Raw genomic sequence first — 25517 nt, forward strand, 5'->3', positions numbered from 1 at the left:
AGGAGGCCCTGAACGTTACAATTAAGTATCATTTTTGCGTTGGGTTCGAAAATCTAGACTCACAGGAGAACGACCATAAGGTGCCCGAGGCAGCAATAGGGCTTAGGAGACAAGTCGGCTGGAGGACGATGTATTGAATCTCGACGCAATTTGAGAGTTCCATCGTCATTAGGCGGCCCTGAACGTTACAATTAACTATCATTTTTGCGTCGGATTCGAAAATCTAGACTTACAGGAAAACGACCATAAAGTGCCCGAGGCAGCATTAGATCCTTGGAGACAAGTCGGCTGGAGGACGATGTATTGAATCTCGACGCGATTTGAGTGTTCCATCGTCATTAGAAGGCCCTGAACGTTACAATTAACTATCATTTTGGCGTCGGATTCGAAAATCTAGACTCACAGGAGAACGACCATAAGGTGCCCGAGGCAGCAATAGACCCTTGGAGACAAGTCGGCTGGAGGCCGATGTATTGAATCTCGACGCAATTTGAGTGTTCCATCGTCATTACAAGGCCCTGAACGTTACAATTAACTATCATTTTTGCGTCGGATACGATAATATAGACTCACGGGAGAACGACCATAAGGTGATCGAGGCAGCAATATACCGTTGGAGACAAGTCGGCTGGAGATCGATGTATTGAATATCGACGCAATTTGGGTGTTCCATCGGCATTAGGAGGCCCTGAACGTTACAATTAACTATCATTTTTGCGTCGGATTCGATAATCTAAACTCACAGGAGAACGACCATAAGCTGCCCGAGGCAGCAACAGACCCTTGGAGACAAGCCGGCTGGAGGACGATGTATTGAATCTCGACGCAATTTGAGTGTTCCATCGCAATTACAAGGCCCTGAACGTTACAATTAACTATCATTTTTGCGTCGGATTCGAAAATCTAGACTCACAGGAGAACGACCATAAGGTGCCCGAGGCAGCAATAGACCCTTGGAGACAAGTCGGCTGGAGGACGATATATTGGATCGCGACGCAATTTGAGTCTTCTATCGTCATTAGGAGGCGCTGAACGTTACCATTCACTATCAGTTTTGCGTCGGATTCGAAAATCTAGACTCACAGGAGAAGGACCATGTGGTGCCCGAGGCAGCGATATCCCCTTGGAGACAAGTGGGCTGGAGGCCGATGTATTGAATCTCGACACAATTTGTGTGTTCCATCGGCATTAGGAGGCCCTGAACGCTATAATTAACTATCATTTTTGCGTCGGATTCCATAATCTAAACTCACAGGAGAACGACCATACGGTGCCCGAGGCAGCTATTGACCCTTGGAGACAAGTCGGTTGGAGGACGATGTATTGGATCGCGACGCAAAATGGGTGTTCCATCGTCATTAGGAGGCCCTGAATGTTACAATTAACTATCAGTTTTTCGTCGGATTCGAAAATCTAAACTCACAGGAGAACGACCATTGGGTGCCCGAGGCAGCAATAGACCGTTGGAGACAAGTCGGCTGGAGGCCGATGTATTGAATCACGACGCAATTTGAGTGTCCCATCGTCATTAGAAAGCCCTGAACGTTACAATTAACTATCATTTATGCGTCGGATTCGAAAATCTACTCACAGGAGAAGTTCATACGGTGCTCGAGACAGCAATATCCCCTTGGAGACAATTCCGCTGGAGGCCGATGTATTGAATCTCGACGAAATTTGAGAGTTCCATCAGCATTAGGAGGCCATGAACGTTACAATTAACTATCATTTTTGCGTCGGATTCGAAAATCTAGACTTACAAGGGAACGACCATAAGGTGCCCGAGGCAGCATTAGACCCTTCGAGACAAGTCGGCTGGAGGACGATGTATTGAATCTCGACGCAATTTGAGAGTTCTATCGTCATCAGGAGGCGCTGAACGTTACTATTCACTATCATTTTTGCGTCGGATTCGAAAATCTAGACTCACAGGAGAAGGATCATATGGTGCCCGAGGCAGCAACAGACCCTTGGAGACAAGTCGGCTGGAGGCCGATGAATTGAATATCGACGCAATCTGAGTGGTCCGTCGTCATTAGGAGGCCCTAAACGTTACAATTAACTATAATTTTTGCGTCGGATTCGATAATCTAAACTCACAGGAGAACGACCATTAGGTGCCCGAGGCAGCATTAGACCCTTGGAGACAAGTCGGCTGGAGGACGATGTATTGAATCTCGCCGCAATTTCAGTGTCCCATCGCAATTACAAGGCCCTAAACGTTACAATTAACTATCAGTTTTGCGTCGGATTCGATAATCTAAACTCACAGGAGAACGACCATAAGGTGCCCGAGGCAGCAATAGACCCTTGGAGACAAGTCGGCTGGAGGCCGATGTATTGAATCTCGACGCAATTTGAGTGTTCCATCGTCATTACAAGGCCCTGAACGTTGCAATTAACTATCATTTTTGCGTCGGATTCGAAAATCTAGACTCACAGGAGAACGACCATAAGGTGCCCGAGGCAGCAATAGACCCTTGGAGACAAATCGGCTGGAGGCCGATGTATTGAATCTCGACGCAATTTGAGTGTTCCATCGGCATTAGGAGGTCCTGAACGTTACAATTAACTATCATTTTTGCGTCGGGTTCGAAAATCTTGACTCACAGGAGAACGACCTTAAGGTGCCCGAGGCAGCTATTGACCGTTGGAGACAAGTCGGTTGGAGGCCGATGTATTGAATCTCGACGCAATTTGAGTGTTCCATCGTCATTACAAGGCCCTGAACGTTGCAATTAACTATCATTTTTGCGTCGGATTCGAAAATCTAGACTCACAGGAGAACGACCATAAGGTGCCCGAGGCAGCAATAGACCCTTGGAGACAAGTCGGCTGGAGGACGATGTATTGATTCTCGACGCAATTTGAGAGTTCCATCGTCATTAGGCGGCCCTGAACTTTACAATTAACTATCATTTTTGCGTCGTATTCGAAAATCTAGACTTACAAGAGAACGACCATAATGTGCCCGTGGCAGCATTAGATCATTGGAGACAAGCCGGCTGGAGGACGATGTATTGGATCGCGACGCAATTTGAGTGTTGCATCGGCATTAGGAGGCCCTGAACGTTACAATTCACTATCATTTTTGCGTCGGGTTCGAAAGTCTAGACTCACAGGAGAACGACCATAAGGTGCCCGAGGCAGCATTAGACCCTTGGAGACAAGTCGGCTGGAAGCCGATGTATTGAATCTCGACGCAATTTGAGTGTTCCATCGGCATTAGGAGGCCCTGAACGTTACAATTAACTATCATTTTTGCGTCGGATTCGATAATCTAAACTCACAGCGGAACGACCATACGGTGCCCGAGGCAGCTATTGACCGTTGGAGACAAGTCGGTTGGAGGACGATGTATTGGATCGCGACGCAAAATGAGTGTCCCATCGTCATTAGAAGGCCCTGAGCGTCACAATTAAATATCATTTATGCGTCGGATTCGAAACTCTACTCACAGGAGAAGTTCATACGGTGCTCGAGACAGCAATATCCCCTTGGAGACAAGTCGGCTGGTGGCCGATGTATTGAATCTCGACGCAATTTGAGTGTTCCATCGGCATTAGGAGGCCCTGAACGTTGCAATTAACTATCATTTTTGCGTCGGATTCGATAATCTAAACTCACAGGAGAACGACCATAAGGTGCCCGAGGCAGCAATAGACCCATGGAGACAAGTCGGCTGGAGGCCGATGTATTGAATCTCGACGCAATTTGAGTGTTCCATCGTCATTACAAGGCCCTGAACGTTACAATTAACTATCATTTTTGCGTCGGATTTGAAAATCTAGACTCACAGGAGAACGACCATAAGGTGCCCGAGGCAGCAATATACCCTTGGAGACAAGTCGGCTGGAGGCCGATGTATTGAATGTCGACGCAATTTGAGTGTTCCATTGGCATTAGGAGGCCCTGAACGTTACAATTAACTATCATTTTTGCGTCGGATTCGATTATCTAAACTCACAGGAGAACGACCATAAGCTGCCCGAGGCAGCAACAGACCCTTGGAGACAAGTCGGCTGGAGGACGATGTATTGAATCTCGACGCAATTTGAGTGTTCCATCGCCATTACAAGGCCCTGAACGTTACAATTAACTATCAGTTTTGCGTCGGATTCGAAAATCTAGACTCACAGGAGAACGACCATAAGGTGCCCGAGGCAGCAATAGACCCTTGGAGACAAGTCGGCTGGAGGACGACATATTGGATCGCGACGCAATTTGAGTCTTCTATTGTCATTAGGAGGCACTGAACGTTACAATTCACTATCGTTTTTGAGTAGGATTCGAAAATCCAGACTCACAGGAGAAGGACCATGTGGTGCCCGAGGCAGCGTTATCCCCTTGGAGACAAGTCGGCTGGAGGCCGATGTATTGAATCTCGACGCAATTTGAGTGTTCCATCGTCATTACAAGGCCCTGAACGTTACAATTAACTATCATTTTTGCGTCGGATTCGAAAATCTAGACTCACAGGAGAACGACCATAAGGTGCCCGAGGCAGCAATAGACCCTTGGAGACAAGTCGGCTGGAGGCCGATGTATTGAATCTCGACACAATTTGAGTGTTCCATCGGCATTAGGAGGCCCTGAACGTTATAATTAACTATCATTTTGCGTCGGATTCGATAATCTAAACTCACAGGAGAACGACCATTAGGTGCCCGAGGCAGCAATAGACCCTTGGAGACAAGTCGGCTGGAGGCCGATGTATTGAATCTCGACGCAATTTGAGGGTTCCATCGTCATTAGGAGGCCCTAAACGTTACAATTAACTATCATTTTTGCGTCGGATTCGATAATCTAAACTCACAGGGGAACGACCATAAGGTGCCCGAGGCAGCATCACCCTTGGAGACAAGTTGGCGGGAGGCCGATGTATTGAATCTCGACGCAATTTGAGTGTTCCATCGTCATTACATGGCCCTGAACGTTACAATTAACTATCATTTTTGCGTCGGATTCGAAAATCTAGACTCACAGGAGAACGACCATAAGGTGCCCGAGGCAGCAATAGACACTTGGAGACAAGTCGGCTGGTGGCCGATTTATTGAATCTCGACGCAATTTGAGTGTTCCATCGGCATTAGGAGGCCCTGAACGTTGCAATTAACTATCATTTTTGCGTCGGATTCGATAATCTAAACTCACAGGAGAACGAGCATAAGGTGCCCGAGGCAGCAATAGACACATGGAGACAAGTCGGCTGGAGGCCAATGTATTGAATCTCGACGCAATTTGAGTGTTCCATCGTCATTACAAGGCCCTGAACGTTACAATTAACTATCATTTTTGCGTCGGATTCGAAAATCTAGACTCACAGGAGAACGACCATAAGGTGCCCGAGGCGGCAATATACCCTTGGAGACAAGTCGGCTGGAGGACGATATATTGGATCGCGGCGCAATTTGAGTCTTCTATCGTCATTAGGAGGCGCTGAACGTTACAATTCACTATCATTTCTGCGTCGGATTCGAAAATCTGGACTCACAGGAGAAGGACCATGTGGTGCCCGAGGCAGCGATATCCCCTTGGAGACAAGTCGTCTGGAGGCCGATGTATTGATTCTCGACGCAATTTGAGTGTCCCATCGTCATTAGGAGGCCCTAAACGTTACAATTAACTATCATTTTTGTGTCGGATTCGATAATCTAAACTCACAGGAGAACGACCATTAGGTGCCCGAGGCAGCATTAGACCCTTGGAGACAAGTCGGCTGGAGGACGATGTATTGAATCTCGACGCAATTTCAGTGTCCCATCGTCATTACAAGGCCCTAAACGTTACAATTAACTATCATTTTTGCGTCGGATTCGATAATCTAAACTCACAGGAGAACGACCATAAGGTGCCCGAGGCAGCATCACCCTTGGAGACAAGTCGGCGGGAGGCCGATGTATTGAATCTCGACGCAATTTGAGTGTTCCATCGTCATTACATGGCCCTGAACGTTACAATTAACTATCATTTTTGCGTCGGATTCGAAAATCTAGACTCACAGGAGAACGACCATAAGGTGCCCGAAGCAGCTATAGACCCTTGGAGACAAGTCGGCTGGTGGCCGATGTATTGAATCTCGACGCAATTTGAGTGTTCCATCGGCATTAGGAGGCCCTGAACGTTGCAATTAACTATCATTTTTGCGTCGGATTCGATAATCTAAACTCACAGGAGGACGACCATAAGGTGCCAGAGGCAGCAATAGACCCATGGAGACAAGTCGGCTGGAGGCCAATGTATTGAATCTCGACGCAATTTGAGTGTTCCATCGTCATTACAAGGCCCTGAACGTTACAATTAACTATCATTTTTGCGTCGGATTCGAAAATCTAGACTCACAGGAGAACGACCATAAGGTGCCCGAGGCGGCAATATATCCTTGGAGACAAGTCGGCTGGAGGACGATGTATTGAATCTCGACGCAATTTGAGTGTTCCATCGTCATTACAAGGCCCTGAACGTTACAATAAACTATCATTTTTGCGTCGGATTCGAAAATCTAGACTCACAGGAGAACGACCATAAGGTGCCCGAGGCAGCAATAGACCCATGGAGACAAGTCGGCTGGAGGCCAATGTATTGAATCTCGACGCAATTTAAGTGTTCCATCGTCATTACAAGGCCCTGAACGTTACAATAAACTATCATTTTTGCGTCGGATTCGATAATCTAGACTCACAGGAGAACGACCATAAGGTGCCCGAGGCGGCAATATACCCTTGGAGACAAGTCGGCTGGAGGCCGATGTATTGAATCTCGACGCAATTTGAGTGTTCTATCGGCATTAGGAGGCCCTGTGAGTTACAATTAACTATCATTTTTGCGTCGGGTTCGAAAATCTAGACTCACAGGAGAACGACCATAAGGTGCCCGAGGCAGCAATAGACCCTTGGATACAAGTCGGCTGGAGGACGATGTATTGAATCTCGACGCAATTTGAGAGTTCCAGCGTCATTAGGCGGCCCTGAACGTTACAATTAACTATCATTTTTGCGTCGGATTCGAAAATATAGACTTACAAGAGAACGACCATAAAGTGCCCGAGGCAGCATTAGATCCTTGGAGACAAGTCGGCTGGAGGACGATGTATTGAATCTCGACGCAATTTGAGTGTCCCATCATCATTACAAGGCCCTAAACGTTACAATTAACTATCATTTTTGCGTCGGATTCGATAATCTAAACTCACAGGAGAACGACCATAAGGTGCCCGAGGCAGCGTCACCCTTGGAGACAAGTCGGCGGGAGGCCGATGTATTGAATCTCGACGCAATTTGAGTGTTCCAGCGGCATTAGGAGGCCCTGAACGTTACAATTAACTATCATTTTTGCGTCGGATTCGATAATCTAAACTCACAGGAGAACGACCATAAGGTGCCCGAGGCAGCATTAGACCCTTGGAGGCAAGTCGGCTGGAGGACGATGTATTGAATCTCGACGCAATTTGAGTGTCCCAGCATCATTACAAGGCCCTAAACGTTACAATTAACTATCAGTTTTGGGTCGGATTCGATAATCTAAACTCACAGGAGAACGACCATAAGGTGCCCGAGGCAGCATCACCCTTGGAGGCCAGTCGGCGGGAGGCCGATGTATTGAATCTCGACGCAATTTGAGTGTTCCATCGTCATTAGATGGCTCTGAACGTTACAATTAACTATCATTTTTGCGTCGGATTCGAAAATCTAGTCTCACAGGGGAACGAGCATAAGGTGCCCGAGTCAGCAATAGACCCTTGGAGACAAGTCGGCTTGAGGCCAATGTATTGTATCTCGACGCAATATGAGTGTTCCATCGTCAATACAAGGCCCTGAACGTTACAATTAACTATCATTTTTGCGTCGGATTCGAAAATCTAGACTCACAGGAGAACGACCATAAGGTGCCCGAGGCGGCAATATACCCTTGGAGACAAGTCGGCTGGAGGACGATAAATTGGATCGCGGCGCAATTTGAGTCTTCTATCGTCATTAGGAGGCGCTGAACGTTACAATTCACTATCATTTTTGCGTCGGATTCGAAAATCGGGACTCACAGGAGAAGGACCATGTGGTGCCCGAGGCAGCGATATCCCCTTGGAGACAAGTCGGCTGGAGGCCGATGTATTGAATCTCGACGCAATTTGAGTGTTACATCGTCATTACAAGGCCCTAAACGTTACAATTAACTATCATTTTTGCGTCGGATTCGATAATCTAAACTCACAGGAGAACGACCATAAGGTGCCCGAGGCAGCATCACCCTTGGAGACAAGTCGGCGGGAGGCCGATGTATTGAATCTCGACGCAATTTGAGTATTCCATCGTCATTACATGGCCGTGAACGTTACAATTAACTATCATTTTTGCGTCGGATTCGAAAATCTAGACTCACAGGAGAACGACCGTAAGGTGCCCGAGGCAGCAATAGACCCTTGGAGACAAATCGGCTGGTGGCCGATGTATTGAATCTCAACGCAGTTTGAGTGTTCCATCGGCATTAGGAGGCCCTGAACGTTGCAATTAACAATCATTTTTGCGTCGGATTCGATAATCTAAACTCACAGGAGAACGACCATAAGGTGCCCGAGGCAGCAATAGACCCATGGAGTCAAGTCGCCTGGAGGCCGATGTATTGAATCCCGACGCAATTTGAGTGTTCCATCGTCATTACAAGGCCCTGAACGTTACAATTAACTATCATTTTTGCGTCGGATTCGAAAATCTAGACTCACAGGAGAACGACCATAAGGTGCCCGAGGCAGCAATATACCCTTGGAGACAAGTCGGCAGGAGGCCGATGTATTGAATCTCGACGCAATTTGAGTCTTCTATCGTCATTAGGAGGGGCTGAACGTTACAATTCACTATCATTTTTGCGTCGGATTCGAAAATCTAGACTCACAGGAGAAGGATCATATTGTGCCCGAGACAGCAATATCCCCTTGGAGACAAGTCGGCTGGAGGACGATGTATTGAATCTCGACGCAATTTGAGTGTCCCATCGTCATTAGGAGGCCCTAAACGTTACAATTAACTATCATTTTTGCGTCGGATTCGATAATCTAAACTCACAGGGGCACGACCATACGGTGCCCGCGGCTGCAATAGACCGTTGGAGACAAGTCGGCTGGAGGCCGATGTATTGATCTCGACGCAATTTGAGTGTTCCATCGTCATTACAAGCCCCTGAACGTTACAATTAACTATCAGTTTCGCGTCGGATTCAAAAATCTACTCACAGGAGAAGTTCATACGGTGCTCGAGACAGCAATATACCCCTTGGAGACAAATCGGCTGGAGGACGATGTATTGAATCTCGACGCAATTTCAGTATTCCATCGTCATTACAAGGCCCTGAACGTTACAATTAACTATCATTTTTGCGTCGGATTCGAAAATCTAGACTCACAGGAGAACGACCATAAGGTGCCCGAGGCAGCAATAGACCCTTGGAGACAAGTCGGCTGGAGGCCGATGTATTGAATCTCGACGCAATTTGAGTGTTCCATCGGCATTAGGAGGTCCTGAACGTAACAATTAACTATCATTTTTGCGTCGGGTTCGAAAATCTAGACTCACAGGAGAACGACCATAAGTTGCCCGAGGCAGCAATAGACCCTTGGAGACAAGTCGGCTGGAGGACGATGTATTGAATCTCGACGCAATTTGAGAGTTACATCGTCATTAGGCGGCCCTGAACGTTACAATTAACTATCATTTTTGCGTCGGATTCGCAAATCTAGACTTACAAGAGAACGACCATAAAGTGCCCGAGGCAGCATTAGATCCTTGGAGACAAGTCGGCTGGAGGACGATCTATTGGATCGCGACGCAATTTGAGTGTTCCATCGTCATTAGGAGGCCCTGAATGTTACAATTAACTATCAGTTTTTCGTCGGATTCGAAAATCTAGACTCACAGCAGACGAACCATTTGGTGCCCGAGGCAGCAAAATCCCTTTGGAGACAAATCGGCTGGAGGACGATGTATTGAATCCCGACGCAATTTGAGTCTTCTATCGTCATTAGGAGGGGCTGAACGTTACAATTCACTATCATTTTTGCGTCGGATTCCAAAATCTAGACTCACAGGAGGAGGATCATATTGTGCCCGAGACAGCAATATCCCCTTGGAGACAAGTCGGCTGGAGGACGATGTATTGCATCTCGACGCAATTTGAGTGTCCCATCGTCATTAGGAGGCCCTAAACGTTACAATTAACTATCATTTTTGCGTCGGATTCGATAATCTAAACTCACAGTGGAACGACCATACGGTGCCCGAGGCAGCAATAGACCGTTGGAGACAAGTCGGCTGGAGGCCGATGTATTGATCTCGACGCAATTTGAGTGTTCCATCGTCATTACAAGGCCCTGAACCTTACAATTAACTATCAGTTTCGCGTCGGATTCAAAAATCTACTCACAGGAGAAGTTCATACGGTGCTCGAGACAGCAATATACCCCTTGGAGACAAATCGGCTGGAGGACGATGTATTGAATCTCGACGCAATTTGAGAGTTCTATCGTCATCAGGAGGCGATGAACGTTACTATTCACTATCATTTTTGCGTCGGATTCGAACATCTAGACTCACAGGAGAAGGATCATATGGTGCCCGAAGCAGCAACAGACCCTTGGAGACAAGTCGGCTGGAGGCCGATGTGTTGAATATCGACGCAATTTGAGTGTTCCATCGTCATTAGGAGGCCCTAAACGTTACAATTAACTATCATTTTTGCGTCGGATTCGATATTCTAAACTCACAGGAGAACGACCATAAGGTGCCCGAGGTAGCATTAGACCCTTGGAGACAAGTCGGCTGGAGGACGATGTATTGAATCTCGACGCAATTTGAGTGTCCCATCGTCATTACAAGGCCCTAAATGTTACAATTAACTATCATTTTTGCGTCGGATTCGATAATCTAAACTCACAGGAGAACGCCCATAAGGTGCCCGAGGCAGCAATATACCCTTGGAGACAAGTCGGCTGGAGGCCGATGTATTGAATCTCGACGCAATTTGAGTGTTCCATCGGCATTAGGAGGCCCTGAACGTTAACATTAACTATCATTTTTGCGTCGGATTCGATAATCTAAACTCACAGGAGAACGACCATAAGCTGCCCGAGGCAGCAACAGACCCTTGGAGACAAGTCGGCTGGAGGACGATATATTGGATCGCGACGCAATTTGAGTCTTCTATCGTCATTAGGAGGCGCTGAACGTTACAATTCACTATCATTTTTGCGTCGGATTCGAAAATCTAGACTCACAGGAGAAGGACCATGTGGTGCCCGAGGCAGCGATATCCCCTTGGAGACAAGTCGGCTGGAAGCCGATGTATTGAATCTCGACGCAATTTGAGTGTTCGATCGTCATTAGGAGGCGTTGAACGTTACAATTCACTATCATTTTTGCGTCGGATTCGAAAATCTAGACTCACAGGAGAAGGATCAGATTGTGCCCGAGCCAGCAATATCCCCTTGGAGACAAGTCGGCTGGAGGACGATGTATTGAATCTCGACGCAATTTGAGTGTCCCATCGTCATTAGGAGGCCCTAAACGTTACAATTAACTATCATTTTTGCGTCGGAATCGATAATCTAAACTCACAGGGGAACGACCATACGGTGCCGGAGGCAGCAATTGACCGTTGGAGACCAGTCGGCTGGAGGCCGATGTATTGATCTCGACGCAATTTGAGTGTTCCATCGTCATTACAAGGCCCTGAACGTTACAATTAACTATCAGTTTCGCGTCGGATTCAAAAATCTACTCACAGGAGAAGTTCATACGGTGCTCGAGACAGCAATATACCCCTTGGAGACAAATCGGCTGGAGGACGATGTATTGAATCTCGACGCAATTTGAGTGTTCCATCGTCATTACAAGGCCCTGAACGTTACAATAAACTATCATTTTTGCGTCGGATTCGAAAATCTAGACTCACAGGAGAACGACCATAAGGTGCCCGAGGCAGCAATAGACCCATGGAGAGAAGTCGGCTGGAGGCCAATGTATTGAATCTCGACGCAATTTGAGTGTTCCATCGTCATTACAAGGCCCTGAACGTTACAATAAACTATCATTTTTGCGTCGGATTCGAAAATCTAGACTCACAGGAGAACGACCATAAGGTGCCCGAGGCGGCAATATACCCTTGGAGACAAGTCGGCTGGAGGCCGATGTATTGAATCTCGACGCAATTTGAGTGTTCTATCGGCATTAGGAGGCCCTGTGCGTTACAATTAACTATCATTTTTGCGTCGGGTTCGAAAATCTAGACTCACAGGAGAACGACCATAAGGTGCCCGAGGCAGCAATAGACCCTTGGATACAAGTCGGCTGGAGGACGATGTATTGAATCTCGACGCAATTTGAGAGTTCCAGCGTCATTAGGCGGCCCTGAACGTTACAATTAACTATCATTTTTGCGTCGGATTCGAAAATATAGACTTACAAGAGAACGACCATAAAGTGCCCGGGGCAGCATTAGATCCTTGGAGACAAGTCGGCTGGAGGACGATGTATTGAATCTCGACGCAATTTGAGTGTCCCATCATCATTACAAGGCCCTAAACGTTACAATTAACTATCATTTTTGCGTCGGATTCGATAATCTAAACTCACAGGAGAACGACCATAAGGTGCCCGAGGCAGCGTCACCCTTGGAGACAAGTCGGCGGGAGGCCGATGTATTGAATCTCGACGCAATTTGAGTGTTCCAGCGGCATTAGGAGGCCCTGAACGTTACAATTAACTATCATTTTTGCGTCGGATTCGATAATCTAAACTCACAGGAGAACGACCATAAGGTGCCCGAGACGGCAATATACCCTTGGAGACAAGTCGGCTGGAGGACGATATATTGGATCGCGGCGCAATTTGAGTCTTCTATCGTCATTAGGAGGCGCTGAACGTTACAATTCACTATCATTTTTGCGTCGGATTCGAAAATCGGGACTCACAGGAGAAGGACCATGTGGTGCCCGAGGCAGCGATATCCCCTTGGAGACAAGTCGGCTGGAGGCCGATGTATTGAATCTCGACGCAATTTGAGTGTCCCATCGTCATTACAAGGCCCTAAACGTTACTATTAACTATCATTTTTGCGTCGGATTCGATAATCTAAACTCACAGGAGAACGACCATAAGGTGCCCGAGGCAGCATCACCCTTGGAGACAAGTCGGCGGGAGGCCGATGTATTGAATCTCGACGCAATTTGAGTGTTCCATCGTCATTACATGGCCGTGAACGTTACAATTAACTATCATTTTTGCGTCGGATTCGAAAATCTAGACTCACAGGAGAACGACCGTAAGGTGCCCGAGGCAGCAATAGACCCTTGGAGACAAGTCGGCTGGTGGCCGATGTATTGAATCTCGACGCAGTTTGAGTGTTCCATCGGCATTAGGAGGCCCTGAACGTTGCAATTAACAATCATTTTTGCGTCGGATTCGATAATCTAAACTCACAGGAGAACGACCATAAGGTGCCCGAGGCAGCAATAGACCCATGGAGACAACTCGCCTGGAGGCCGATGTATTGAATCCCGACGCAATTTGAGTGTTCCATCGTCATTACAAGGCCCTGAACGTTACAATTAACTATCATTTTTGCTTCGGATTCGAAAATCTAGACTCACAGGAGAACGACCATAAGGTGCCCGAGGCAGCAATATACCCTTGGAGACAAGTCGGCAGGAGGCCGATGTATTGAATCTCGACGCAATTTGAGTCTTCTATCGTCATTAGGAGGGGCTGAACGTTACAATTCACTATCATTTTTGCGTCGGATTCGAAAATCTAGACTCACAGGAGAAGGATCATATTGTGCCCGAGACAGCATTATCCCCTTGGAGACAAGTCGGCTGGAGGACGATGTATTGAATCTCGACGCAATTTGAGTGTCCCATCGTCATTAGGAGGCCCTAAACGTTACAATTAACTATCATTTTTGCGTCGGATTCGATAATCTAAACTCACAGGGGAACGACCATACGGTGCCCGAGGCAGCAATAGACCGTTGGAGACAAGTCGGCTGGAGGCCGATGTATTGATCTCGACGCAATTTGAGTGTTCCATCGTCATTACAAGCCCCTGAACGTTACAATTAACTATCAGTTTCGCGTCGGATTCAAAAATCTACTCACAGGAGAAGTTCATACGGTGCTCGAGACAGCAATATACCCCTTGGAGACAAATCGGCTGGAGGACGATGTATTGAATCTCGACGCAATTTCAGTGTTCCATCGTCATTACAAGGACCTGAACGTTACAATTAACTATCATTTTTGCGTCGGATTGGAAAATCTAGACTCACAGGAGAACGACCATAAGGTGCCCGAGGCAGCAATAGACCCTTGGAGACAAGTCGGCTGGAGGCCGATGTATTGAATCTCGACGCAATTTGAGTGTTCCATCGGCATTAGGAGGCCCTGAACGTTACAATTAACTATCAGTTTTTCGTCGGATTCGAAAATCTAGACTCACATCAGACGAACCATTTGGTGCCCGAGGCAGCAATAGACCCTTGGAGACAAGTCGGCTGGAGGACGATGTATAGAATCTCGACGCAATTTGAGTGTCCCATCGTCATTACAAGGCCCTAAATGTTACAATTAACTATCATTTTTGCGTCGGATTCGATAATCTAAACTCACAGGAGAACGCCCATAAGGTGCCCGAGGCAGCAATATACCCTTGGAGACAAGTCGGCTGGAGGCCGATGTATTGAATCTCGACGCAATTTGAGTGTTCCATCGGCATTAGGAGGCCCTGAACGTTACAATTAACTATCATTTTTGCGTCAGATTCGATAATCTAAACTCACAGGAGAAGGGCCATGTGGTGCCCGAGGCAGCGATATCCCCTTGGAGACATGTCGGCTGGAAGCCGATGTATTGAATCTCGACGCAATTTGAGTGTTCGATCGTCATTAGGAGGCGTTGAACGTTACAATTCACTATCATTTTTGCGTCGGATTCGAAAATCTAGACTCACAGGAGAAGGATCATATTGTGCCCGAGACAGCAATATCCCCTTGGAGACAAGTCGGCTGGAGTACGATGTATTGAATCTCGACGCAATTTGAGTGTCCCATCGTCATTAGGAGGCCCTAAACGTTACAATTAACTATCATTTTTGCGTCGGAATCGATAATCTAAACTCACAGGGGAACGACCATACGGTGCCGGAGGCAGCAATAGACCGTTGGAGACAAGTCGGCTGGAGGCCGATGTATTGATCTCGACGCAATTTGAGTGTTCCATCGTCATTACAAGGCCCTGAACGTTACAATTAACTATCAGTTTCGCGTCGGATTCAAAAATCTACTCACAGGAGAAGTTCATACGGTGCTCGAGACAGCAATATACCCCTTGGAGACAAATCGGCTGGAGGACGATGTATTGAATCTCGACGCAATTTGAGTGTTCCATCGTCATTACAAGGCCCTGAACGTTACAATAAACTATCATTTTTGCGTCGGATTCGAAAATCTAGACTCACAGGAGAACGACCATAAGGTGCCCGAGGCGGCAATATACCCTTGGAGACAAGTCGGCTGGAGGCCGATGTATTGAATCTCGACGCAATTTGAGTGTTCTATCGGCATTAGGAGGCCCTGTGCGTTACAATTAACTATCATTTTTGCGTCGGGTTCGAAAATCTAGACTCACAGGAGAACGACCATAAGGTGCCCGAGGCAGCAATAGACCCTTGGATACAAGTCGGCTGGAGGACGATGTATTGAATCTCGACGCAATTTGAGAGTTCCAGCGTCATTAGGCGGCCCTGAACGTTACAATTAACTATCATTTTTGCGTCGGATTCGAAAATATAGACTTACAAGAGAACGACCATAAAGTGCCCGGGCAGCATTAGATCCTTGGAGACAAGTCGGCTGGAGGACGATGTATTGAATCTCGACGCAATTTGAGTGTCCCATCATCATTACAAGGCCCTAAACGTTACAATTAACTATCATTTTTGCGTCGGATTCGATAATCTAAACTCACAGGAGAACGACCATAAGGTGCCCGAGGCAGCGTCACCCTTGGAGACAAGTCGGCGGGAGGCCGATGTATTGAATCTCGACGCAATTTGAGTGTTCCAGCGGCATTAGGAGGCCCTGAACGTTACAATTAACTATCATTTTTGCGTCGGATTCGATAATCTAAACTCACAGGAGAACGACCATAAGGTGCCCGAGGCGGCAATATACCCTTGGAGACAAGTCGGCTGGAGGACGATATATTGGATCGCGGCGCAATTTGAGTCTTCTATCGTCATTAGGAGGCGCTGAACGTTACAATTCACTATCATTTTTGCGTCGGATTCGAAAATCGGGACTCACAGGAGAAGGACCATGTGGTGCCCGAGGCAGCGATATCCCCTTGGAGACAAGTCGGCTGGAGGCCGATGTATTGAATCTCGACGCAATTTGAGTGTCCCATCGTCATTACAAGGCCCTAAACGTTACTATTAACTATCATTTTTGCGTCGGATTCGATAATCTAAACTCACAGGAGAACGACCATAAGGTGCCCGAGGCAGCATCACCCTTGGAGACAAGTCGGCGGGAGGCCGATGTATTGAATCTCGACGCAATTTGAGTGTTCCATCGTCATTACATGGCCGTGAACGTTACAATTAACTATCATTTTTGCGTCGGATTCGAAAATCTAGACTCACAGGAGAACGACCGTAAGGTGCCCGAGGCAGCAATAGACCCTTGGAGACAAGTCGGCTGGTGGCCGATGTATTGAATCTCGACGCAGTTTGAGTGTTCCATCGGCATTAGGAGGCCCTGAACGTTGCAATTAACAATCATTTTTGCGTCGGATTCGATAATCTAAACTCACAGGAGAACGACCATAAGGTGCCCGAGGCAGCAATAGACCCATGGAGACAAGTCGCCTGGAGGCCGATGTATTGAATCCCGACGCAATTTGAGTGTTCCATCGTCATTACAAGGCCCTGAACGTTACAATTAACTATCATTTTTGCGTCGGATTCGAAAATCTAGACTCACAGGAGAACGACCATAAGGTGCCCGAGGCAGCAATATACCCTTGGAGACAAGTCGGCAGGAGGCCGATGTATTGAATCTCGACGCAATTTGAGTCTTCTATCGTCATTAGGAGGGGCTGAACGTTACAATTCACTATCATTTTTGGGTCGGATTCGAAAATCTAGACTCACAGGAGAAGGATCATATTGTGCCCGAGACAGCATTATCCCCTTGGAGACAAGTCGGCTGGAGGACGATGTATTGAATCTCGACGCAATTTGAGTGTCCCATCGTCATTAGGAGGCCCTAAACGTTACAATTAACTATCATTTTTGCGTCGGATTCGATAATCTAAACTCACAGGGGAACGACCATACGGTGCCCGAGGCAGCAATAGACCGTTGGAGACAAGTCGGCTGGAGGCCGATGTATTGATCTCGACGCAATTTGAGTGTTCCGTCGTCATTACAAGCCCCTGAACGTTACAATTAACTATCAGTTTCGCGTCGGATTCAAAAATCTACTCACAGGAGAAGTTCATACGGTGCTCGAGACAGCAATATACCCCTTGGAGACAAATCGGCTGGAGGACGATGTATTGAATCTCGACGCAATTTCAGTGTTCCATCGTCATTACAAGGACCTGAACGTTACAATTAACTATCATTTTTGCGTCGGATTGGAAAATCTAGACTCACAGGAGAACGACCATAAGGTGCCCGAGGCAGCAATAGACCCTTGGAGACAAGTCGGCTGGAGGCCGATGTATTGAATCTCGACGCAATTTGAGTGTTCCATCGGCATTAGGAGGCCCTGAACGTTACAATTAACTATCAGTTTTTCGTCGGATTCGAAAATCTAGACTCACATCAGACGAACCATTTGGTGCCCGAGGCAGCAATAGACCCTTGGAGACAAGTCGGCTGGAGGACGATGTATAGAATCTCGACGCAATTTGAGTGTCCCATCGTCATTACAAGGCCCTAAATGTTACAATTAACTATCATTTTTGCGTCGGATTCGATAATCTAAACTCACAGGAGAACGCCCATAAGGTGCCCGAGGCAGCAATATACCCTTGGAGACAAGTCGGCTGGAGGCCGATGTATTGAATCTCGACGCAATTTGAGTGTTCCATCGGCATTAGGAGGCCCTGAACGTTACAATTAACTATCATTTTTGCGTCGGATTCGATAATCTAAACTCACAGGAGAAGGGCCATGTGGTGCCCGAGGCAGCGATATCCCCTTGGAGACATGTCGGCTGGAAGCCGATGTATTGAATCTCGACGCAATTTGAGTGTTCGATCGTCATTAGGAGGCGTTGAACGTTACAATTCACTATCATTTTTGCGTCGGATTCGAAAATCTAGACTCACAGGAGAAGGATCATATTGTGCCCGAGACAGCAATATCCCCTTGGAGACAAGTCGGCTGGAGTACGATGTATTGAATCTCGACGCAATTTGAGTGTCCCATCGTCATTAGGAGGCCCTAAACGTTACAATTAACTATCATTTTTGCGTCGGAATCGATAATCTAAACTCACAGGGGAACGACCATACGGTGCCGGAGGCAGCAATAGACCGTTGGAGACAAGTCGGCTGGAGGCCGATGTATTGATCTCGACGCAATTTGAGTGTTCCATCGTCATTACAAGGCCCTGAACGTTACAATTAACTATCAGTTTCGCGTCGGATTCAAAAATCTACTCACAGGAGAAGTTCATACGGTGCTCGAGACAGCAATATACCCCTTGGAGACAAATCGGCTGGAGGACGATGTATTGAATCTCGGCGCAATTTGAGTCTTCTATCGTCATTAGGAGGCGCTGAACGTTACAATTCACTATCATTTTTGCGTCGGATTCGAAAATCTAGACTCACAGGAGAAGGATCATATTGTGCCCGAGACAGCAATATCCCCTTGGAGACAAGTCGGCTGGAGGACGATGTATTGAATCTCGACGCAATTTGAGTGTCCTATCGTCATTAGAAGGCCCTGAACGTTACAATTAACTATCATTTATGCGTCGGATTCGAAAATCTACCCACAGGAGAAGTTCATACGGTGCACGAGACAGCAATATCCCCTTGGAGACAAGTCCGCTGGAGGCCGATGTATTGAATCTCGACGCAATTTGAGAGTTCCATCGGCATTAGGAGGCCATGAACGTTACAATTAACTATCATTTTTGGGTCGGATTCGAAAATCTAGTCTTACAAGAGAACGAGCATAAGGTGCCCGAGGCAGCATTAGACCCTTGGAGACAAGTCGGCTGGAGGACGATGTATTGAATCTCGACGCAATTTGAGAGTTCTATCGTCATCAGGAGGCGATGAACGTTACTATTCACTATCATTTTTGCGTCGGATTCGAAAATCTAGACTCACAGGAGAAGGATCATATGGTGCCCGAGGCAGCAACAGACCCTTGGAGACAAGTCGGCTGGAGGCCGATGTGTTTAATATCGACGCAATTTGAGTGTTCCATCGTCATTAGGAGGCCCTAAACGTTACAATTAACTATCATTTTTGCGTCGGATTCGATAATCTAAACTCACAGAAGAACGACCATAAGGTGCCCGAGGCAGCATTAGACCCTTGGAGACAAGTCGGCTGGAGGACGATGTATTGAATCTCGACGCAATTTGAGTGTCCCATCGTCATTACAAGGCCCTAAACGTTACAATTAAATATCATTTTTGCGTCGGATTCGATAATCTAAACTCACAGGAGAACGACCATAAGGTGCCCGAGGTAGCAACACCCTTGGAGACAAGTCGGCGGGAGGCCGATGTATTGAATCTCGACGCAATTTGAGTGTTCCATCGTCATTACATGGCCCTGAACGTTACAATTAACTATCATTTTTGCGTCGGATTCGAAAATCTAGACTCACAGGAGAACGACCATATGGTGCCCGAGGCAGCAATAGACCCTTGGAGACAAGTCGGCTGGTGGCCGATGTATTGAATCTCGACGCAATTTGAGTGTTCCATCGGCATTAGGAGGCCCTGAACGTTACAGTTAACTATCATTTTGGCGTCGGATTCGTCAATCTAAACTCACAGGAGAACGACCATAAGGTGCCCGAGGCAGCAATGGACCCATGGAGACAAGTCGGCTGGAGGCCGATGTATTGAATCTCGACGCAATTTCAGTGTTCCATCGTCATTTCAAGGCCCTGAACGTTACAATTAACTATTATTTTTGCGTCGGATTCGAAAATCTAGAATCACAGGAGAACGACCATAAGGTGCCCGAGGCAGCAATAGACCCTTGGAGACAAGTCGGCTGGAGGACGATGTAATGGATCGCGACGCAATTTGAGTCTTCTATCGTCATTAGGAGGCCCTGAATGTTACAATTCACTATCTTTTTTGCGTCGGATTCGAAAATATAGACTCACAAGAGAACGACCATAAGGTGCCCGAGGCAGCAATAAACCCTTGGAGACAAGTCGGCTGGAAGCCGATGTATTGAATCTCGACACAATATGAGTGTTCCATCGGCATTAGGAGGCCCTGAACGTTACAATTAACTATCATTTTTGCGTCGGATTCGATAATCTAAACTCACAGGAGAAGGGCCATGTGGTGCCCGAGGCAGCGATATCCCCTTGGAGACATGTCGGCTGGAAGCCGATGTATTGAATCTCGACGCAATTTGAGTGTTCCATCGTCTTTACAAGGCCCTGAAGGTTACAATTAACTATCATTTTTGCGTCGGATTCGAAAATCTAGACTCACAGGAGAACGACCATAAGGTGCCCGAGGCAGCAATAGACCCTTGGAGACAAGTCGGCTGGAGGACGATGTATTGGATCGCGACGCAATTTGAGTGTTCCATCGTCATTAGGAGGCCCTGAATGTTACAATTAACTATCAGTTTTTCGTCGGATTCGAAAATCTAGACTCACAGCAGACGAACCATTTGGTGCCCGAGGCAGCAAAATCCCTTTGGAGACAAATCGGCTGGAGGACGATGTATTGAATCCCGACGCAATTTGAGTCTTCTATCGTCAATAGGAGGGGCTGAACGTTACAATTCACTATCATTTTTGCGTCGGATTCGAAAATCTAGACTCACAGGAGAAGGATCATATTGTGCCCGAGACAGCAATATCCCCTTGGAGACAAGTCGGCTGGAGGACGATGTATTGAATCTCGACTCAATTTGAGTGTCCCATCGTCATTAGGAGGCCCTAAACGTTACAGTTAACTATCATTTTTGCGTCGGATTCGATAATCTAAACTCACAGGGGAACGACCATACGGTGCCCGAGGCAGCAATAGACCGTTGGAGACAAGTCGGCTGGAGGCCGATGTATTGATCTCGACGCAATTTGAGTGTTCCATCGTCATTACAAGGCCCTGAACGTTACAATTAACTATCAGTTTCGCGTCGGATTCAAAAATCTACTCACAGGAGAAGTTCATACGGTGCTCGAGACAGCAATATACCCCTTGGAGACAAATCGGCTGGAGGACGATGTATTGAATCTCGGCGCAATTTGAGTCTTCTATCGTCATTAGGAGGCGCTGAACGTTACAATTCACTATCATTTTTGCGTCGGATTCGAAAATCTAGACTCACAGGAGAAGGATCATATTGTGCCCGAGACAGCAATATCCCCTTGGAGAGAAGTCGGCTGGAGGACGATGTATTGAATCTCGACGCAATTTGAGTGTCCCATCGTCATTAGGAGGCCCTAAACGTTACAATTAACTATCATTTTTGCGTCGGATTCGATAATCTAAACTCACAGGGGAACGACCATACGGTGCCCGAGGCAGCAATAGACCGTTGGAGACAAGGCGGCTGGAGGCCGATGTATTGAATCTCGACGCAATTTGAGTGTTCCATCGGCATTAGGAGGCCCTGAACGTTACAATTAACTATCATTTTTGCGTCGGGTTCGAAAATCGAGACTCACAGGGGAACGACCATAAGGTGCCCGAGGCAGCAATTGACCCTTGGATACAAGTCGGCTGGAGGCCGATGTATTGAATCTCGACGCAATTTGAGTGTTCCATCGTCATTACAAGGCCCTGAACGTTACAATTAACTATCATTTTTGCGTCGGATTCGAAAATCTAGACTCACAGGAGAATGACCATAAGGTGCCCGAGGCAGCAATAGACCCTTGGAGACAAGTCGGCTGGAGGCCGATGTATTGAATCTCGACGCAATTTGAGTGTTCCATCGGCATTAGGAGGCCCTGAACGTTACAATTAACTATCATTTTTGCGTCGGGTTCGAAAATCGAGACTCACAGGAGAACGACCATAAGTTGCCCGAGGCAGCAATAGACCCTTGGAGACAAGTCGGCTGGAGGACGATGTATTGAATCTCGACGCAATTTGAGAGTTCCATCGTCATTCGGCGGCCCTGAACGTTACAATTAACTATCATTTTTGCGTCGGATTCGAAAATCTAGACTTACAAGAGAACGACCATAAAGTGCCCGAGGCAGCATTAGATCCTTGGAGACAAGTAGCTGGAGGACGATGTATTGGATCGCGACGCAATTTGAGTGTTCCATCGTCATTAGGAGGCCCTGAATGTTACAATTAACTATCAGTTTTTCGTCGGATTCGAAAATCTAGACTCACAGCAGACGAACCATTTGGTGCCCGAGGCAGCAAAATCCCTTTGGAGACAAATCGGCTGGAGGACGATGTATTGAATCCCGACGCAATTTGAGTCTTCTATCGTCATTAGGCGGCGCTGAACGTTACAATTCACTATCATTTTTGCGTCGGATTCGAAAATCTAGACTCACAGCAGAAGGATCATATTGTGCCCGAGACAGCAAAATCCCCTTGGAGAGAAGTCGGCTGGAGGACGATGTATTGATCTCGACGCAATTTGAGTGTTCCATCGTCATTACAAGGCCCTGAACGCTACAATTAACTATCAGTTTCGCGTCGGATTCAAAAATCTACTCACAGGAGAAGTTCATACGGTGCTCGAGACAGCAATATACCCCTTGGAGACAAATCGGCTGGAGGACGATGTATTGAATCTCGGCGCAATTTGAGTCTTCTATCGTCATTAGGAGGCGCTGAACGTTACAATTCACTATCATTTTGGCGTCGGATTCGAAAATCTAGACTCACAGGAGAAGGATCATATTGTGCCCGAGACAGCAATATCCCCTTGGAGACAAGTCGGCTGGAGGACGATGTATTGAATCTCGACGCAATCTGAGTGTCCTATCGTCATTAGAAGGCCCTGAACGTTACAATTAACTATCATTTTTGCGTCGGATTCGAAAATCTAGACTTACAAGAGAACGACCATAAAGTGCCCGAGGCATCATTAGACCCTTGGAGAGAAGTCGGCTGGAAGACGATGTATTGGATCGCGACGCAATTTGAGTGTTCCATCGTCATTAGGAGGCCCTGATTGTTACAATTAACTATCAGTTTTTCGTCGGATTCGAAAATCTAGACTCACAGCAGACGAACCATTTGGTGCCCGAGGCAGCAATATCCCCTTGGAGACAAATCGGCTGGAGGACGATGTATTGAATCCCGAAGCAATTTGAGTCTTCTATCGTCATTAGGAGGCGCTGAACGTTACAATTCACTATCATTTTTGCGTCGGATTCGAAAATGTAGACTCACAGGAGAAGGATCATATTGTGCCCGAGACAGCAATATTCCCTTGGAGACAAGTCGGCTGGAGGACGATGTATTGAATCTCGACGCAATTTGAGTGTCCCATCGTCATTAGGAGGCCCTAAACGTTACAATTACCTATCATTTTTGCGTCGGATTCGATAATCTAAACTCACAGGGGAACGTGCATACGGTGCCGACCCTTGGAGACAAGTCGGTTGGAGGACGATGTATTGGATCGCGACGCAAAATGAGTGTTCCATCGTCATTAGGAGGCCCCGAAAGTTACAATTAACTATCAGTTTTTCGTCGGATTCGAAAATCTAAACTCACAGGAGAACGACCTTAAGGTGCCCGAGGCAGCAATAGACCGTTGGAGACAAGTCGGCTGGAGGCCGATGTATTGAATCTCGACGCAATTTGAGTGTTCCATCGTCATTACAAGGCCCTGAACCTTACAATTAACTATCAGTTTCGCGTCGGATTCGAAAATCTACTCACAGGAGAAGTTCATACGGTGCTCGAGACAGCAATATACCCCTTGGAGACAAGTCGGCTGGAGGACGATGTATTGGATCGCGACGCAATTTGAGTGTTCCATCGTCATTAGGAGGCTCTGAATGTTACAATTAACTATCAGTTTTTCGTCGGATTCGAAAATCTAGACTCACAGCAGACGAACCATTTGGTGCCCGAGGCAGCAATATCCCCTTGGAGACAAATCGGCTGGAGGACAATGTATTGAATCCCGACGCAATTTGAGTCTTCTATCGTCATTAGGAGGCGCTGAACGTTACAATTAACTATCATTTTTGCGTCGGATTCGAAAATCTAGACTCACAGGAGAACGACCATAAGGTGCCCGAGGCAGCAATAGACCCTTGGAGACAAGTCGGCTGGAGGCCGATGTATTGAATCTCGACGCAATTTGAGTGTTCCATCGGCATTAGGAGGCCCTGAACGTTAAAATTAACTATCATTTTTGCGTCGGATTCGATAATCTAAACTCACAGGAGAACGACCATAAGGTGCCCGAGGCAGCAACAGACCCTTGGAGACAAGTCGGCTGGAGGCCGATGTATTGAATCTCGACGCAATTTGAGTGTTCCATCCTCATTAGAAGGCCCTGAACGTTACAATTAACTATCATTTTTGCGTCGGATTCGAAAATCTAGACTCACAGGAGAACGACCGTAAGGTGCCCGAGGCAGCAATAGACCCCTGGTGACAAGTCGGCTGGAGGCCGATGTATTGAATCTCGACTCAATTTGAGTGTTCCATCGTCATTAGGAGGCCCTAAACGTTACAATTAACTATCATTTTTGCGTCGGATTCGATAATCTAAACTCACAGGAGAACGACCATAAGGTGCCCGAGGCAGCATCGCCCTTGGAGACAAGTCGGCGGGAGGCCGATGTATTGAATCTCGACGCAATTTGAGTGTTCCATCGTCATTACATGGCCCTGAACGTTACAATTAACTATCATTTTTGCGTCGGATTCGAAAATCTAGACTCACAGGAGAACGACCGTAAGGTGCCCGAGGCAGCAATAGACCCTTGGAGACAAGTCGGCTGGTGGCCGATGTATTGAATCTCGACGCAATTTGAGTGTTCCATCGGCATTAGGAGGCCCTGAACGTTGCAATTAACTATCATTTTTGCGTCGGATTAGATAATCTAAACTCACAGGAGAACGACCATAAGGTGCCCGAGGCAGCAATAGACCCATGGAGACAAGTCGGCTGGAGGCCGATGTATTGAATCTCGACGCAATTTGAGTGTTCCATCGTCATTACAAGGCCCTGAACGTTGCAATTAACTATCATTTTTGCGTCGGATTCGAAAATCTAGACTCACAGGAGAACGACCATAAGGTGCCCGAGGCAG

Source organism: Schistocerca serialis, chromosome 10 (assembly GCF_023864345.2).
Source record: "Schistocerca serialis cubense isolate TAMUIC-IGC-003099 chromosome 10, iqSchSeri2.2, whole genome shotgun sequence".
Classification (NCBI taxonomy): Eukaryota; Metazoa; Arthropoda; class Insecta; order Orthoptera; family Acrididae; genus Schistocerca; species Schistocerca serialis.